The following is a 13531-nucleotide window of genomic DNA, read 5'->3' on the forward strand; positions in this document are numbered from 1 at the left end:
GAGTATCCTGTCCCTTTCCTGGTTATCATCTTGCATTACCATGGTATATTCATTAAAATGCTGTTACACTGAGCTTTGTTATAAATAAAACATAGAGTCCAATGTATTATCTGTGTAGTACAGAGTTCTCCCTCACCCCACCCCTAGTGCAAATTCTGCTTCAAATTGGTCCCCTCTTGAGAATTTTTTATGTGTCCCCACCATTTGGATCATGTTTGTAAGGAATATTTTAGTAAGGGATAATTTTCTTTCTTGGCCTCAGTTAAGCATGTTTTTATGGCAGGTGTTTTCTGTGAGTAAGCACAGCTCTTAGTTTCCAGGTCCCTGCCACTTTTTACCACAAATCAAAGGAGAGAAGGTCAGTGTCTGTGCAATAGCTTGCCCATATCAGAGAAGTGATTGCAGAGAGCATCTTAGTCCCTCTGTCTCCATCAAGAGTCTGGGCATTGTCTTCTTTTGTCCAGATCTCTAAGTACAGTATTGATCACCAACTAGTCCTTTTCAGACTTTCCTTAAAGCTAACGAAAGGAAGTAAATTAACGTCTTTTGAAGATACTGAAAGGTCAGTGGATACTCAAGACCTTGTGATAGTAAGTAACACTTTCAAGAGATTTATATGGTTAATCTTTATTTGTACACAAAACCTTAAAGCAATTTGCTAATTCTTATTTTTGACACTTATATGGATTACTATTCTCGGCTTAGACTTAAATAGACCTTTGAACCATGGTTCACAAAGTGTCTACCATGAGCTAGGCACTTCACATGCATTATTTTATTTAATCTTCACCACAATTATGACACTAAGAAATGGTAATGCAAGTATTTAAATCTGTCCCTGGCTGGCTTGCTAGTGTCTCACCTGGCCATTTGTACAAGAGAAAAGTGGCAATTCTCACTAATTGTGGTCCAATAGTAGGATCATCACCATCCTAACTTTCCTAAAGAAAACCAAGTTATGGTAGAAATATCATTGCCCAGTGAACCCTGCATGATCTGTTATCTATAAAAAATGAAATCTTAATGAAGAATAATGAACTTTCCATGCAAGATTATATAGCATCTGCGTTTACATAACCATTATTACAGACTTGCAATTTTCCAGGAGCTCTTTGAGGGCAAGAATAATGTCTCCTTTTATGTCCTTATTTTCAGTTTGGCACTGGGCTGTACAATGTATGAGAGTCATAAAAACCAATATATTTAATTCTCTGAATTAAATTTGGTATACATTGTATTTCTGAAAAAAAAAGAAGGCTTATGAGTTTAAAAAAAAAAACATTTGGCTAATTCTGTCTGTGTCACATACTGTGTGCCCTGTTATAAGAAGGTAATTTAGCAATTTTATTCTTCTTGTTTGACAAATTTGGATTATGTTGCACAGAGAAATTTAGTAAGAGTAAATAATATACATAAAATAATAAACAGGATGAAAAAAGGAATATGTTACTCTCTTATTCTAAATAGACATATGCAATCAAATTGTTATTTTCTTCCTAGTGGGTCCAAGAAAATTTAAGGCATCTTTTTTTTTTAATTTATTTATTTTTTAAATTGGTGCATTGTAGTCATATATTGATCACATTGGAGTACAAGACTTGAGAGGATATACAAGCACACATCATCCAATTAGCCCTCCTCCAGCCCCCATCCCATTCCCTCCCCCTCCCTCCATCCCACGCTTCTTTGGTGATTTACTTTGATACATTTGTTTATGTACCTCCTGCGTTTTAAAGAGGCTCCATCCACCAGTATTACATACCCTCTGATTGGTCACATTAGTTGCTTCACTATAGGGCCCTTTCTATAGCTCAACCTCTTCCTGTTGTCCTTTTCCTCCTAGTTATTGCTGATTAAGAGAAGCGTCTGATTTATATTTTCTGAGATATTTCTCTGTGCATGCTGCGTTGCAAGTACCGATCCCACTCTTGATGGTCCCAGTAGTGGCCTGGCTACTCAGTGGACTGATCCAGACCTCGCTGGCTCAAGCAGCGGCCTTGCCTCATAGGAGGCCCCAGTTCTGGTCTTGCTGGCCCCTGCACCGGTCTAACCCCTAAGCTGGCTTTGGTCCCGGCCTTGGAGGCTGCAGGAGTGAACTTGCCTCACACCAGGCTCCGATGCTGGCCATTGGCCCCTGCACCGGCCTAACCCCTTGGCAGGATTCCAATCATGGCCTCGGAGGCATCAGCACCAGCCTAGCCTCACGGCAGGCTCCAATGCTGGCCTCGTTGGCCCCAGCACCAGCCTAACCCCTCGGCAGGTTCCGTTCCTGGGTTAGGAGGCCCCAGCACTGGCCATGTCTCACGGCAGGCTCCAATGGTGGCCTCGCCTCATGGCAGGCTCCGATGCCAGCCTCACTCGCCCCAGCACTGGCCTAACCCCTCGGCAGGCTCTTATCCTGGCCTCGGAGGCCCCAGTACCGGCCTTGCCTCAAGGCAGGCTCCAATCCCAACCTCGGAGGCCTCAGAACCGGCCTTGCTTCATGGCAGGCTCCAATGCCGACCTCGCTGGCCCCAGGATAGGCCTCACCCCTCGGCAGGCTCCAATCCGGCTTCGGAGGCCCCAGTACCGGCCTTGCCTCATGGCAGGCTCTGGTGCCGGCCTCGCTGGCCCCAGCACCAGCCTAACCCCTCGGCTGGCTCCGATACTGGCCTCGGAGGTCCCAGCACCGGCCATGCCTCACAACAGGCTGCGATGCCGGCCTCACTGGCTCTAGCACCAGCCTAACCCCTCAGCAGGCTCTTATCCTGGCCTCAGAGTCCCCAGTATCGGCCTTGCCTCACGGCAGGCTCCGATGCCAGCCTCGCTGGCCCCAGCACCAGCCTAACCCCTCGGCAGGCTCTTATCCTGGCCTCAGAGGCCCCAGTACAGGCCTTGTCTCATGGCAGGCTCTGATGCCGGCCTTGCTGGACCCAGCACCAGCCTAACCCCTTAGCAGGCTCCGGTCCCGTCCTCGGAGGCCCCAGCACTGGCCTTGCTTCATGGCAGGCTCTGATGCCGGCCTCGCTGGCCCCAGCACTGGCCTAACCCCTCGGCAGGCTCCGATCCCGGCCTTGGAGGCCCCAGCACTGGTCAGGCCTCACGGCAGGCTCCGATGCCGGCATCGCTGGCCCCAGCACCGGCCTAACCCCTCAGCAGGCTCCGATCCCGGCCTTGGAGGCCCCAGCACTGGTCATGCCTCACGGCAGGCTCCGATGCTGGCCTCGCTGGCCCCAGCACTGGCCTAACTCCTCAGCAGGCTCTTATCCTGGCCTTGGAGGCCCCAGCACCGGCCATGCCTCAAGGCAGGCTGATGCCGGCCTCGGAGGCCCCAGCACCAGCCTTGCCTTACGGCAGGCTCCGATGCCAGCCTCGCTGGCCCCAGCACCATCCTTACCCCTCAGCAGGCTCTTATCCTGGCCTTGGAGGCCCCAGTACCGGCCTTGCCTCAAGGCAGGCTCCGATGCCGGCCTCGCTGGACCCAACACCGGTCTAACCCCTCGGCAGGCTCCGATCCCGGCCTTGGAGGCCCCAGCAATGGTCATGCCTCATGGCAGGCTCCGATGCCGGCCTCACTGGCCCCAGCACCGGCCTAACCCCTCGGCAGGCTCTTATCCTGGCCTCGGAGGCCCCAGTACCGGCCTTGCCTCAAGGCAGGCTCCAATCCCGGCCTCGGAAACCCCAGCACCAGCCTTGCCTCACGGCAGGCTCCGATGCCGGCCTCACTGGCCCCAGCACCGGCCTAACCCTTCGGCAGGCTCTTATCCTGACCTCGGAGGCCCCAGTACCGGCCTTGCCTCACGGCAGGCTCCGATGCTGGCCTTGCTGGCCCCAGCACCGGCCTAACCCCTCAGCAGGTTCCGGACCCGACCTCGGAGGCCCCAGCACAAGCCTTGCCTCATGGCAGGCTCCAGTGCCGGCCTCGCTGGCCCCAGCATCGGTCTAACCCCTCGGCAGGTTCCAATCCCGGCCATGGAGGCCTCAGTAGTTGCCTTGCCTCACAGCAAGTTCCGATGTCGGCCACTGGCCCCGGCGCCTGCCTAACCACTCAGCAGGTTCCAATCACTGTCTCTGTGGTTATTATTTCAAAGGTTCCAGGTGTAATGTATCAGATCTCTGCCTCCCCTGAATACTGGCCACTGGCATTGCCACTGCCTCCACCGTTTCAAATCCTTCCCAGGCTCTTTTTCCACTCTGAATGTTGTCCAGTGTTCCTATGCATGCGTGATGGTAGCATTCAACATTTGGTGTAATTTCTCCAAAAAAATAAAGTTGGTAAGATTCGGTTTCTGCTTCTCCTGAATACAAGTCTCCACCACCATCGTGGAGAACTCTTTCAACACCGCATTTCTCCTTGGTCTCCGCTAAACTCTCTCCTTACCAGTGATGTCTGAGATTTTTAACAATATAGAGAAATAGCAGTCCTCTTTCACGGCGAATTTTTCCATAAGTTCCAGTGCATTTAGATAAGTTTTGTCTGCATCTCCAGTGTCCTGGCATCCATAACGGCTTTCTTACCTCCTCTCCGATATTTTTCTTTATCTTTTTCTGTTCTGGTCCCAGTTTCTCCAGGGGTCTGGTGTGCTACTCACAGTTCGGCCCGGGGCCCAGAGTCCCGCGACCCGGGCCCCAGTTGGCGTGCCCTGCGCGCAACCCCCGCCCAGAACCCAGCGTCTTACTGGGCCCGGTTTCTCCAGGGGTCTGGCGTGCTACGCGCAGTTCGGCCCAGGGCCCAGGGTCCCGCGACCCGGGCCCCGGTTGGTGTGCGCCGCACGCGACCCCCGCCCAGAACCCAGCGTCTTACTGGGCCCGGTTTCTCCAGGGGTCTAGCGTGCTACGCTCAGTTCAGCCTGGGGCCCAGAGTCCCACGACCCGGACCCCATCTGGCGTGCCCCGCACGCGACCCCCGCCCAGAACCCAGCGTCTTACTGGGCCCGCTTTCTCCAGGGGTCTTAAGGCATCTTTTTTATGTGTGTGTGTGTGTGTGTGTGTGTGTGTGTGTGTGTGTGCACATGTGTGTGTATGTGTGTGTGTGTGATACTAGGATTTTAACCCAAGGGCATTCTACTTCTGAGCTACATGTACCCCCAGGACTATTTTATTATTCTATTTTGAAATGAGGTCTCACTAATTTTCTGAGGATGGCCCCTCTAAATTGCTGAGGCTATCCATGAACCTTAGCCTTTTGAGTACTGAGCTTATAGACATATGCCACCACACCTGGCTAAATTTTAAGTGTCTTGTCAATGTAGAGTTTTTTTTGTTTGTTTGTTTGTTTTTTTTTTTTTTTTTACAATGTTCACTACTTAGTTGAAGTTTGTAGGTAGTTAATGACCTTTATGTTGTCTAAAAACGAATTCTAAGAGGCAAAATATAGTAGATCATTTGAGTGGCTAGCTATGAGAGAGAAGAATAATAAGGAGCAAGTGAGATGGCCAAAGTGGAACTGTAAGAGAGATGATAGAAGTCAAAGAGAATCTGCACTGGTGGTTTGCAGTTTGTTTAGGTGCATGGAAAACATTGGAGGATGCTCAGTAGTCAGACAGAATGGCATGCCTAGGATTAAAGGAACAGGTGGAATACCAATATATAACTTTGAGATTCAGCAGCACAAAGACTATAATTAGAGAAAAGAGTATAGATAAAATTGTCCAGAATGAGGTATGAAGCAAGAAGGAAAGACATTGAAATCTGAACTCTAAAAATACAAGAATTTAGAGAGGCGATGGAACCCCTCACTTAGAAAAGTCTGCGAAGGGAAGGTGAAATATGGAAAGAATCAGTGAAGCCAAATATGCAATGAATTTACTGAGAAAGGAGAAGAAAAAGAATAAAGTTTTAAGGAATTGATAAAATATATTAAAATGTTATCCAGAAAGATGGGTATTAAATATCCAGTTATGCTTTGATGAGTGGAAATGGGAATGAAGTAGAGAGAGGATCTAATAATTTGTCTAGTTTGAGCAAAAGTAAAGAGAAAGGAGAAAAACAAATATATGCTTTTTCAATTAACTAGAAATAGTAGAGTCCTATTAAAAGAATGATTTCTTTAAAACAAAACCTGGACATTTTTCAATGCAAACTCTGTGTTCACAATGTACCATCATACCCAAGAATATCCTTTAATCCAAATTTGGCTCAATTTACTACCATAAACAGTTTTGAAATTAAATGCTACTGAAAAATGATAAGCTGCCATCAATATGTTCTAAACTGTGTCTGAAGTCCCCTGGTGAACATCAGTGGCTCTCTGCAGGAACAGGCTCTGACACTCATGGGTCCAGAACTTGCTGTTACTCTTCTGAGGCTTAGATTTGGACAGAAAAGCCAATTATAGTCAAGTGGTTTTGAAATAATAAATTAGAGAATTTGCTTCCAATCAAGCTCTATTTCTCAAAACCTCTCAATAACCACCTTTCCCTAAATGGTTTCCGTAATGGAAAATACCTCTTAATATAGATCTTTCTCAAATCATGATTATGTGATCAATGGCATCTATTTATAGCTGGGATTTTCTCCCTAGCTGTGTGTTATTTGCTTTCCTTCTGCTCTAACGTGATTATCTGTGAGTATGAAGGTATGCATGAGAATTTGGCTTGATAGGAAGAGGATTTGGATGGTGTAAAGCAACTTTGGCAGCTACCAGAACAAATGTGTACCACAGATGGCTATTGTTTGGGCTTCACTGTGTCAGCCAGAACAATATTTAATATTATTTTCCCAATTATCTATGAACATTTAAATTCAAGACACAAAATCTGGATTTCTGTTTTCTTGTGAAATATCAAGGGATTTGCCACTATCAAACTAATAGGTTTCTTCTGTGCCAGTTGGGACCTGGGTTTCACCTTCCATATATATTACCTAGTGTGTCACTTTAAGGACTTCTAGATCTTTTTAGCCCCACATTCACGGAGAGGTTTTTTTTATTGTTTTTTTTTTCCTGTGGTGCTTAAAAATTTTATAAAAAGTAAGAAAATAGTCTTTGAATACACATGTTCAGAAGTGGGAAAGTGAAACTATTGTAAGAGAAGGAAGGAGGCAAAGAGAAATAGCATGAAAACCTATGGAAATGGATGGTATGGTTATTGGGCACACCAGGTATATCAAAAAATGAAATGACATAAGAAAATTCAATCTTTGAAAAAATAAGTAAAAATGTAGATGGGTAAGTAAAACCAAAATTTGCAACAAAAGCTACATTTGAATATGTGTATATATGTGAATATAATATAGTTAACCTGGACACTCAGTATTGAGAGGGAGGGAAAAGGGAAAGTGCAAGGCAGGGGTAGGGCACCAAGTACTATGTGAATAAATATCATTGTCAACATGATCTACATGATGATGTGAGACTATAGTGCACCAACAAAATAAAATAAATGCAGATGGGTACTAAAAACCAAGATATGCAAGAAATAACAAGCCCGATTAATTTGTATCTCTGGCATTAGACAGGAGGCAAAGAATATAAGTGTTGCACTTATTGCAAATGTAAATTGAATGTAAAAGGGATACTGAAATCAAAGGAGAAGGCCATAGCAGAAAGTAGCAGCCACCTTTGGGCTTGGATTTAAACAAAAAATTGTTGCATATTTTAAAAGGGCTATCAATTGAAAAACTAGATCTACTATGGTAGTGAACACCTGTAATCCCAGCTATTCAGGAGGAAGGCTGAAGCAGGAGGCTTGCAAGTTCCAGGCCAGCCTGGGCAACATAGTGAGAGCCTGTTTAAAAATGAAAATAAAAAAAAATGAGTGCTGGGATGTAGCTCTGTGGTAGAGGCCTCTGTATTCAATTCATAATACTGCCAAAATAAAGAAAAGAAAAGGAAAAGCTGGGGGAAACGGCCTCTGCAAAGTTGAAGTAAACCTAAAAGGAGAGGCCTTGAGAGGCTACATGCCATATTTTTTGCAGAAAAGAATACATGCTACTGTGCTGTCTTTGCAGAGGCATGGTGAGGCCTACACTGCAACTGTTGGACAAGTTGCAGGCTCCACTGCTGGTGCTGGAATATGCATCTTTATTACCGGGATGGAGGGATGCTGCTACACTGACCTGGTTAGGAACAGACAACTGGATCTGAAATAAAAGCCCAAAGGGAGCTAAATAAAAGAAGCAAACTTGCTCCTTCTGGAGCTTCCAGTTTTCTTTTTCTGCCCCCAAGGATAAAAGCCTACAGTAGAGGGCTGAAAAATGAGTTTCAGAGTTTGAGCCCCAACATCACAAAATAGCATTAGGAAAGGGATTTAAAGCTTAGTGTTAATAACCAAATAGCTGTTTCAACCATCTGGTCCTCCACAACTGGTGTTTGTGACCTTGGCCTTAAAGACAAAACCAAAATGACTTCTAAGAATCCCTAAGATTGGTAGGCTACACTGTGGCCTAGAACCACCTTTCATAAATGTCTTGAGTCAACTTAGCACATCTCAGCCACACAGTTATGAAAAGCAGGAAAGGTAGCTATGGGTCCCTCAATGTCCTGCAGGAAGAAATTCGGGTAGACAGAAGGCCACCATTACATCAAAATCATATGGGTCACAAAATAAGAATCCCAACTGAGGAACGGTACCTCCAGTCTCTGTCTCATCTCTGTAGAAACTGCTTCTATAAATCCATAGATAATCGGACTCCTAAAACTAATGAAGTCCAAAGATTCCACTTCCCCAGGAAAAGAACTCTGGTGTTGGGCATGGCTCATTGTCCCAGGGCAGAGAAGAAACCTATTTGTTTGTTCACTGATTTTATTAAGTTCTGAAGAAGGAAAAGACTCGTCTCCATTTGAAGGTATTGGACTATCCAAGGACAATTGAATTTAATGTTTCCTGGAACACCAATTTTATGTGTTTTAAAAACCCCGAGGGAATATAACTTAGCATATTACCTTAAAAGATGTATGTCTTGGTTTGTAGAATTTCTCCTAGTGCTGGTGAAAAGCTTGGCTCCTGATATGCATAGTGGTATTTTCCTATCTGTATAAGATGCATTTGAATGAATCAGTAAAAAAAAAAAAAAAAAAAAAAAAAAAAGTCCCTTAAGAAAGTATATTCCCATCTTCTGGAAAAGGGGAATAATAGATAAACAAATCCATGAAAAGAACACAATGAAAGGCATCTCCTAGACTTGTTCAGTGTCCTAGTTTGAGTATACACTAAACGTTTTATATGGGAAATGAACTATTTATAGTTATGTTTAACTAGCGTTTAATTAGTGCTTTGTTTCCACTGATATATTGTCATGCCATATCCTTTAAGAGACTAATGGGCTTTATAGATGTCCAGACAGAAAGCTAACAGTATCTCTTGAAGAGGGAATGGTATAATTTCTTCTCATGCTTCCTGATCCCTTGAGATTTTTATCTGACTTTTCCTGATCACTATATACTTTCTCAGATACATACACACTCCAAATTTGGAATTGCTGAGTGAATAATTTTATTTTTTTTATAATTTTCCAACTTTCTGTCCCTTCTGGAAAAAGAAAGAAGTTCTAATCTAATAAGAAATAATAGGAAATAATTCTTGGATTCTCCCAAGCAGGAGTTTGTGGACACTGCAGAGATGAAAGAAACAGGAGCCATCTACCTGCCTCTCTCTCTCTTCCACTTGCTTATACATTTTAAGAGATATTGCCATTAAATATATATATATATATATATATATATATATATATATATATATATATATGATCTACTTTTTAAATGGGGATTTCATACATATCAGTTTTATCCTTTTATTGGCTCTATCTAATCTACTGTGCCTGAGGGACCTACACCCAACAAACCCTCTTTACCACTCACTGCAATGGGGTATGCATGATATTGAGAGCTACTCATTCTATAACAAAGTTACAACTTTTTTTCTGATTTCTCTTTGGTTACTTCTATTCTGTAATGTTGTGTTGTAGCTTTTATTTTGTAACCACGTTTTTCTCATACTCCTGGAAAAGATTATGAACACAACTTAAGATGAAGAGCTCCGCTAGGAAGTCTAGGATTTATCAGTAGAGATGTCTTAGAGAAGACTTGTCTTTAAAATTTCCCAAAGGCACCAGTTTCTCTTCAAGTTTTAATCTCTCTTTCATTCCCACAAAGCAAGTGCATTTTCACATTCCACTGTAAAATTGTCTTGTCACTTTTAACAGTCAAGTGGAGAGGGAATCTGTTGAAGGTGGCTTTTGCTTCTCTTAATCTTGCAGCATGACATAGCCACACACCCTCCAGAACAGAGATGGAGGATGGAGGGTAAGGAATGGACTTTGCTTTCTGTATTTCAAGGACAGAAGAACATTCCAAGGGAAGAGCATTGGCTTAGATATCTGTATCTTTTCATACCGTGTTCTCTTACCTAGATCAAACAGTTTTAGAAATAAATAAAATATTCACTTTGCCTATTGTTTGGCTAATATTCTCCCTAACACAACCCAAAATTTCTAGTGTCACAACTTAGAAATAAGGTTCATTTGTTCATTTATTTTTTGAAATTCTGGGCTGAATCCATGTGAGGCTCAGGGCATGATAGGTGGAAGTAGAGAAAAAGAGAGAGCAAGGTTCTGTTCTCACATCAGGAGACTGGAAACAAGAGAGCAAGCAAGGGATGAGATACCATATATGATTCCTAAAGTTAAGCCCTCAAGGAACCACTTCCTGTAGACAAACCCTACCAGCCTAGGTAAATAACTCCATCACACTGCATTTATGTATGGATGAGGTTACAACCTTCATGACTTAATTATTCATCAACTCTGAGCTCTCAGGAGCATTCTGTATCTGACCATAACACCTATCCTACCCACACATCCTTTTATAGATGAAGTAACAGAGGTGTGACATGATTTGCCTAGGAACTCAGGTATTGAAAAAAGAGGTCTCCACCCACCCACCCTTGCCTTGCTCATTATGAATTAGAAGTTTGCCTAGTGAACATCACGTGGCTTTGATTAGTGGTTTCCATCTCTGGATAATCATATAGCTTAGCTATACACTGGAAACACAAATAAAGCAAAATAAAGCAAAACTACAAATTTCCAAGTCTCTCTCTACAACAAAGGATATCTCAAATTTACAATGACACAAAGAAGAGATAATATGGGGAAATGGATCTTTAGAAAGATCTGCTAGGATGGCTGGCCACTGCTTGATGTTTGGATGAAAGGGTTACTTGGATTTTGTAAGTTTTCTTAATAATAAAATTTTTTGCCCATATGGATTGTCTATCAACTAATTTTCTCCTAGGAGTCTAGAGTTTTGGTAGCTATGGTTGGTCTTTGTGTCTACATTGCCAATCCCAGAGAAAGTCCTGCACTCCATTTCAAAGGGATGTCCCTGTGTTGCTCCCTCGGAGGAAGTATGGGATGTCCACATGTGAATTTGAATAAATGATGCTACATGAAGTGCTTTTCTCTTAGTGATGAGACAGGCTTGCATTCTTGCCATGTCTCTACAATTAATGTTGGCCATTAGAAATATTTATATTCCTTGAGTCCTTCTGAGGAAGTGCTAAATTTGGGTTTGGTTGTAGGGCTGCTAAAACAGCTAGTGTCCAAAGTGAGGTGATAAAAGTATTGACCTAACTGTATGAAAATGTCTTCTGCTGTGTCTTATTTGCAGCCAGACTTGAAAAATTTTAGACAAGACTATGAAGTTTAATAAACATGGGGAGAAATCAATTGCCCCAGTGTGTCCTTGTTGCACAAAAATATTTAATAATGTCACTGTTGTACTCTGAGAAACTAAGAGGATGGGTTGCCCACTTAGATAAATTATTGGATATTAACTCTAATAGTTTTTAAGTTGGTGCATTGTAAAGAAACATACTAGAAAAGAATAAATTGAAACTTTGATTTTTAATTCTAAATTGTCTCTGCTGGTTTTCTTTATCATCAAATGGCAACTTCAGTGAATTTTCAATTTTTCTCAGGCTGAAAGCTCTAAGGCCACTCTTCATTGTTCCCTTTTCCTTCTTTCTTTCTTTAAAACCACATGTAAATTCTTAATTATTGCAGAGGCTAACTTCAAAATGCAATTGCATCATATCTCTGCCTTTGTTACTCTGTGTTAAACTACCCTCTCCTTGCTGGGAGCAGTGTTACTGTCATATGGATCTGCCCCTTCCCTATGTTCAGCCTGTTTGCCTCACAGCATCCAATTAAATCATCAGCCACATTATATCACATCTTTTCTTTCAGCTGCCAACAGATTCTCATATCAGTCAAAATAAAACCCCAAATCCTTACAATCACCTGCACACCTCTTTATAATCTAGCCCCAAGTTATCTGCTCTGGCTAATCTCTTCCCTTTTCCTACAGATGTTTCCCTTCTCTCACCCTCTGTTCAGTTCTCACATCTGCCAGGTATGGTATTTCCCCATTGTCTTGGTCACAGTTGTTTTCCCTGCCCAGGACACTCTTCCCCCAAATATCGTCCTGGCCCCTGCCACTACTTTTTTCAGATCTCAGCTCTAATGTCACCATAACAAAGAAACCTTCACTAAGCTACCTAAGTGAAAGTACTTTGTTTTAATTTTATTCAATGTGCCATGGAACACCTTAAATAGCCTATGCACATGTGCTTATTTGAATATTGACTTCTTCCTCCTAAAATACCATGGTAGCTCCATGCTATGATACCTGGATCTGGACCCTGGTCTATCCATAGCGTGCAGGACAATAATGACACAGAAGAGGTGGTAACAATTATGCTGAGCAGATGAAGTGATAAAGCAGTGACTATGCTGAGCTATGGAGGGAGGAAGAGTAAATCATTTGCAGGAAAAGAGATGAGGAGTGGAAGAAATGCTGCCACAAACATCAGTGAGAAACAGGGAAGGAAGCCTGAGACTGGTTGTTTCAGAGACAAGAAGACGGTTCCTATAAGTCAGTGATGTTTCTCAGTGACTACAGGTAGCCCAACTCTCTTTGTTTCTTTATCTACTCTCACCTGTCATTCTTTTGGAGTTGGAAATATTTTCTCATCTTCCACCACGAGGCTGTGCGCTGACACAGAGGACTGACATAGAATACAGCATGGCTATTCCCAGGAGGTTCTCACAATATGGCCTTTGGAAAGCTCCCTTTTTGCCAGGGCTGTGTGCTCTAATGGAGCTGAATCATGAGACTATTACTTTAGGGTGTTGTAGAGATGCCTTAATTAACACAGGTATAGTCTTTGACCTTCCACAGTGAAACATACTGAGAAAGAATACTTCTCTTTTTTTTTCTTTTCTTGGATTTTTTGAAACTAGGACTTCAATTTTAAAATAAGATAAGAATACAGTGAAACTTGTGAGTGATTAACAATAATCTTGGGCCCAGAACCCAAAGATTTCTTAAGGTTTGAATATTTATTCAGAGGGCAAACAGTGTTATGCAGTTAAAAAAAGCAGACTTGCACTAAACAGATCTTTCTCTTTTTCTCTCTTTCCTCTTCCCAACGGCTTAATGGGTTAATAGGACAAGTGGAATTTCTATTACAGATTAAAATATATGTTTTAAGCATGCTCTGGAGAAATTAGCCAGCTGGCTTATTACAGCTAAAAGGGGGCTGCTGTGGGA

Source organism: Muscardinus avellanarius (assembly GCF_963383645.1).
Source record: "Muscardinus avellanarius genome assembly, chromosome: 4".
In the NCBI taxonomy this organism is placed as follows: Eukaryota; Metazoa; Chordata; class Mammalia; order Rodentia; family Gliridae; genus Muscardinus; species Muscardinus avellanarius.